This window comes from Oryx dammah, unplaced genomic scaffold (assembly GCF_014754425.2).
Source record: "Oryx dammah isolate SB20612 unplaced genomic scaffold, SCBI_Odam_1.1 HiC_scaffold_29, whole genome shotgun sequence".
Taxonomy (NCBI): domain Eukaryota; kingdom Metazoa; phylum Chordata; class Mammalia; order Artiodactyla; family Bovidae; genus Oryx; species Oryx dammah.
This window is the reverse complement of record NW_024070213.1, coordinates 83,976,020-83,982,019: the sequence shown is the minus strand read 5'-3', so window position 1 is coordinate 83,982,019 and position 6,000 is coordinate 83,976,020.

Genomic DNA, 6,000 nt, shown 5'->3' with positions numbered 1-6,000 from the left:
AGAAGGGAATAAATCCTAGATATTAGCTACAGAGAGTAATTAAAATAGTCTCATGATGAATCATCTATCCTTGAAGCTATTCACAAACACAACCTGTAGCCTCAGACAAGTGAAAATTTCCATGAATTAACTGGTTGTTCGAGCTACATAATACCAAATTATTAGAGTTCTAATGATTCCCTACAAATTGGTTGATATTTTACTGAAGCATGGCTTCAATCAAATCAAGGGCATAACTATTAGCTCTTTTTCTGGTTACACTTATGTCTAAACAAACTCCTTTTGTGTTTTGAATTACAGACCTAAAAAGGCTGTGTTTAGACCATAGCATTCAATTACAAACAGAACAGCTATACTTTAAATAAATAGCAAAATATACTGAGTCTGGAATAAAGGGTCCCATACAAATTCTGACTTTTTCCTATTTGGGGCCACACCTTAAATAATTACTCTTTTATTAAGTGGTTGGAACTCTATTGGAACAACTCTAGAGTTGTTTCAGAATAACAACCTCTTCTAAAGGAGTTCTCAATATTAGGTGAAGTGCACATACGCACATGGATCTGTACAAATTTCACAGTCACAGAGGAAGAACATTTGCTCAAAAGTCTCCTTTGTCTAACTAAAGATATGGAAAAGCTCTGTTAAATGACTGAGGAATACAGTGTTCTTATTACGGGGAAATTGTACCTGCTACGGATTGCTGATTTTCAAAGAATTAGAACATAGCAAGATTCATTTTAAAATCACAGTCTTATCAAATGTAATTTAATCTTTCAATGTTTCAGAGTGCCCTGGGCTCACCATCATGAACTTCATCTGTAGTGGCCAAATTCAAAGGTGCCAGTTAATAGAAATTTCTGGTTGGTTGAAGAACTTTATAGTGTCTTCCTTCTGCTTTGAAACTTCTGGGAGCAATATCAAGGAAAATACATGTAGTAGTTCTGAACTAGGAAACTTAACCATGTTTAATATGGAAATCTCTAACATATTTCAAAGTAAAGAATGATATTTTGTAACTCTGTCTTCATCTAACTTCAATGGTTGTTAATACTTGTCTGTTGCATTTCACCTGTACCCAAGCCTTTCCTCCCTGCTACCCCTACCATAATCATTATCAGATTATTTCTAAGCAGATCCCAGTCATCATACCATTTGGTCCATACGTGATTCAGGATGTATCTCAAAAAGATAAGAAGTCTTTAAAAATAGCTAAAATGTCATCACACCTTAAGTAAACCAGTGTTTCCTTAATATTATCAAATATTCAGGTAGTGTTCAAATACCTGATTCTCTTTTTTGTTTGACCCTTACTGTGTTTGAATCAGAATGAAACAGGTGAACACACTCATTGGTTGATATTTCTCCTAAGTCTGTTTTAACCCAGAGGTTCAACCACACTTTATCTCTCTCTCTTTTTTTAACCTCATATAATTTATTTGATGATAAACCCCAATCATTTGTCTGATAGAATTTTCAATATTCTGAATTTTGTTAATTTATACAACCTTAAAAATGTCACCCTAAAACTCTAATCTTCTGCCTTCTTCAATCTAACTCTTGTAAATTGCTTCTGTTTTAAAGAAAAATTGCACTTTGTTGTCATTTCTTTGCCTGTTTCCTTGAGGGTCCTGTCCTGCCGCCTACATTTTGTGCTGCTGCTGCTGCTAAGTCACTTCAGTCGTGTCCGACTCTGTGTGACCCCATAGATGGCAGCCCACCAGGCTCCCCCGTCCCTGGGATTCTCCAGGCAAGAACACTGGAGTGGGTTGCCATTTCCTTCTCCAATGTATGAAATTGAAAAGTGAAAGTGAAGTCACTCACTTGTGTCCGACCCTCAGCGACCCCATGGATTGCAGCCTTCCAGGCTCCTCCGTCCATGGGATTTTCCAGGCAAGAGTACTGGAGTGGGGTGCCATCGCCTTCTCCAACATTTTGTGCAGTTTTGCACAAATATCCTTCCTCATAGTATCTGTAATTTACTGAACATTTCTTCCAGATAGAATCTGGCCAACCCGGAGTGCCCTTTCAGTATGGTTTCAAAATGTGTATTGATCTACTAACCCAGGTGCTTACTCAACTTTCTCTAAGATTGCAAGACAGCACCAGTAAATAGTAGGGGTTGTTTTGATTTTAAAAGCTCTGCTATGTGACTACATTTTTAGCAGCGTTACTTTTCTATTACTGATATACAAAGATATATTTACTTGGAAGTTAACATATTTGGGATTTGTCTTAAAATAATGGAGTGGTTGTTTACATGTAATGAGATTAACCATGGCTGATAATTGTTGAAGCTGATAGTGCATATGTAAGGTTTCCGCATATTATTCCACCAACATTTGTATAACTTTGAAATATTCCCTAATAAGAAATAAAAATGAAATACAGTATATAAGCTAAGTTATGTAATGAAACATTCTATTTTGGTAAACTTTATTGCTAAGGACACTTAAAAAATCGTCTAGACCTACAGGGGTGGGACAGGGGTATAGGTTCAAAAGGGGGGATATATAAATATACTTATGGCTGATTCACATAAATATACTTATGACTGATTCACATTGTTGCACAGAAGAAAACAGCACAGCATTGTAAAGCAGTTATCCTCCAATTTAAAAACATCATGTCTAAGGAACAATGCACTTTGGTTTGTCCAAAAACAAGTTAGTTTTCAAGTGAAAAAATCAATATTAAATAATATTTAAATAAAATGGAGAAATGGGGTTGGAGTGATTAAAAATGTGACTCCGCGCAGAGGTGATTCATTCGTTTTGCGATTTGACTAAGCTGCCTTCTTTAACACTCCAGTGTGGCAGAACCCATCAACAGGCCCCTATAGTCTACCAATAGTTGACAAAAGACTCCCCGAAGAGGAATGACCCAAACCCTTTGATTATCACTTAAGAGAAGATGCTCAGATGGATTATGACAGTCATACTCATAAGCTTTCCCTGCTATTATGCCAGATGAGAATTCAGGTTTTATTTTCCAAGGTGAAGGTCAAAACAAAACTTTCCCAAAACCTATCAACGTTTAACTTTACTTTGATTTCCCTTTGTTCTATTTGTTGAAAAGGTAAGAGAATTAACACCTTATGCTTACATTAGCCATATATACTAGAAAATACTTTTCAAAGGACATTTAGCTTCTATTCATAGTAAGTTTCTATTATCTCATTAAGTAATTTTGTTGTTTAGTCGCTAAGTCGTGTCTGACTCTTTTTGACCCCATGGGCTATAACCCTCTAGGCTCCTCAGTTCATTGGATTTCTCAGGCAAGAAAACTGGAGTGATTGCCATTTCCTACTCCAGGGGATTTTCCAGACCCAGGGATCAAACCTGCATCTCTTGCACTGGCAGGCAGATTCTTTAATACTGAGCCACCAGGGTAAATTTAACTTTTTGTTATAATCTGCTATGCAACAGCAAAATTTACAATTCTAGGGACATTTTCATGGGCAAAAGGTGAAAAGTTGGAATTTAACTGTATTTATCATCATCAATTTAAAATATGTAATAATATCATTGGTGATATTTTTACTTATATGAGTGTAAAAGTATTTTGTGAATTCACTCAGGCTTGGCCCTAACCCTGTAAAACATATCTTCCCTTAAGATACTGAATTACGCAACCTGGAATTCTCCTTTCATGGACTTTTCAGAAGTTTAATGGTCTCAGCTGGTGAGAGGTTATTCTCTACCCAGATTCCTCAATCCCTCTGAGCTATTGCTTTCTACCTACTTAATTTTTAAGAATTTTGATCAGAATTGAAATAAAAAGCTAACTTGTGTCTCTTTGCAATTATTTCAATAAAACTAATATAGATATATGTCCTCAGTTTCTAGATTTATTGTTTTATTAAAAAATTAGAAAAATGATTCAATAACCTATGCGAATACATTTTTTTTATTCCTTTATGCTCTACCAAAATTAAGTAAGAAAAATAGATGGAGGCAACCCACTTTTGAATAGGGAAAACATGGAAATAGTCAAATGTGTTGGGCTTCAGATTTCATGGGATTTAAGCCAACAAATATACCGAATATTGAGGCCAAAGAAAGACCCAGTCACCTGCTCGCCTGACAATAAAGCACAAATCACTTTTTCAGCATAAAAAGAGAAGGAATGTTTTTTACTTCTTTAAAAAGATATAGAGTGGGTTTTTTCAGGTTCTACAATGTTCACTTTTAACAAATAAACTTGAAAACAAAATGTCAAATGTCATGGAAAATAAAAATAAGGCATTATATTTACAAATCATGTATTTTTTGTAAAATGATAGCCATTAACTCAAATTCTTACACTGCTGTGTCTGTCTTCTTTGCCAGATTCACTGTTATATATCCAAATACACCACAACTTTCAGATTTCTTTAAAAAAAAATAGTGGTAGCAATAATAGGTACTTAGAAACAGTCTAAGTATTTAAAAATATTTTTATGGTTCCATATAAAAATGTTATTTCTATACACATTTCCATTTTGAAGGATATCTAATCTGTACTTGGACAACTAGCATATTTTTGTATGTTTCTTTAAAAAAAAAAAAGGTTCTCCTTATCTTAGAAAAGCATATAGGCTTTGTGTTGCAATGGTTGCTATGGCAAATTTGTATATTTTAATAAATACCAGACCAGAGTAAACAGACATCACAGCAGGCAGAGGTAGCTGGAAGCATCAAGAGCATGTCAGTATTTCTGTTATGAATATATATATTTTCAGGGTTTCCTATGTTTGAAATGTTAACTCCAAGGCAAGTTAACACAAGGCAATGAATGCTAATGCTTAAAAGGCTGACTTTTATTTTTAATTAACTAATTTAATTGGAGGCTAATTACTTTACAATATTGTGGTGGTTTTTGCCATACATTGACATGAATCAGCCATGGGTGTATATGCGTCCCCCATCCTGAACCCCCCTCCCACCTCCGTCCCCATCCCATCCCTCAGAGTCATCCCAGTGCACCGGCCCTGAGTGCCCTGTCTCATGTGTCGAACCTGGACTGGTGATCTGTTTCACATATGGTAATATACATGTTTCAGTGCTATTATGTCAAAGAAGCCCACGAAAGGAAGTTATTTCTCCTGGGGATCTGTGAATATTGCAAATAACAAAAGTTTGGAGGCTATTCCTGGAATGTTTTCTAGTAGGCCCAGGAATTAAATTTGCCACCTGATTTTCAGCCAAGAATACAGAATGAAATGTTTATGGAAGAGCCTGATGGGCTACAGTCTGTGGGGTCGCAAAGAGTTGGACATGACTGAGTGACTTCACTTAGTTAGTAGATGATAATCGCTCTTCTGAGTCAAAAATAATCTACTGTTTAAGAGGGTTCTCATGAAAACATTAAATTCCTAGGCTACTTCATATAGTTCATGTACTTGAAAATATACAACCAACAGCAACAACTAATATTTGTTTACTTCTATACAGGTGGCACTAGTGGTAAAGAATCTGCCTCCAAATTGCCCAACATATAAGAAGCTGAGGGTTCAATCTCTGGGTCGGGAAGATCCCCTGGAGGAGGGCGTGGCAACCCACTCCAATATTCTTGCCTGGAAAATCCAATGGGCAGAGTAGCCTGGCAGTCTGTGGTCCATAGGGTCACAAAAAGTCAACACGACTGAAGTGACTTAGCACAGCACAGCACATATCTGTATCTATATTGCTATATCCTAAGCTCTGTTCTAAATTCTGTACGTGAATGATCCCACTTGTGGAAAAGTAAATAACAAATGCATATGCCTTCTTTAATAAGTTACTGTGTTCAGTTCAGTTCAGTTGCTCAGTTGTGTCTGACTCTTTGCGAACCACATGAACCACAGCACACCAGGCCTCCCTGTCCATCACCAACCCCCAGAGTCCACCCAAACCCATGTCCATCAAGTCGATGATGCCATCCAACCATCTCATCCTCTGTGGTCCCCTTCTCCTCCTGCCCTCAATCTTTCCCAGCATCAGGGTCTTTTCAAATGAGTCAGCTCTTCACATCAGGTGA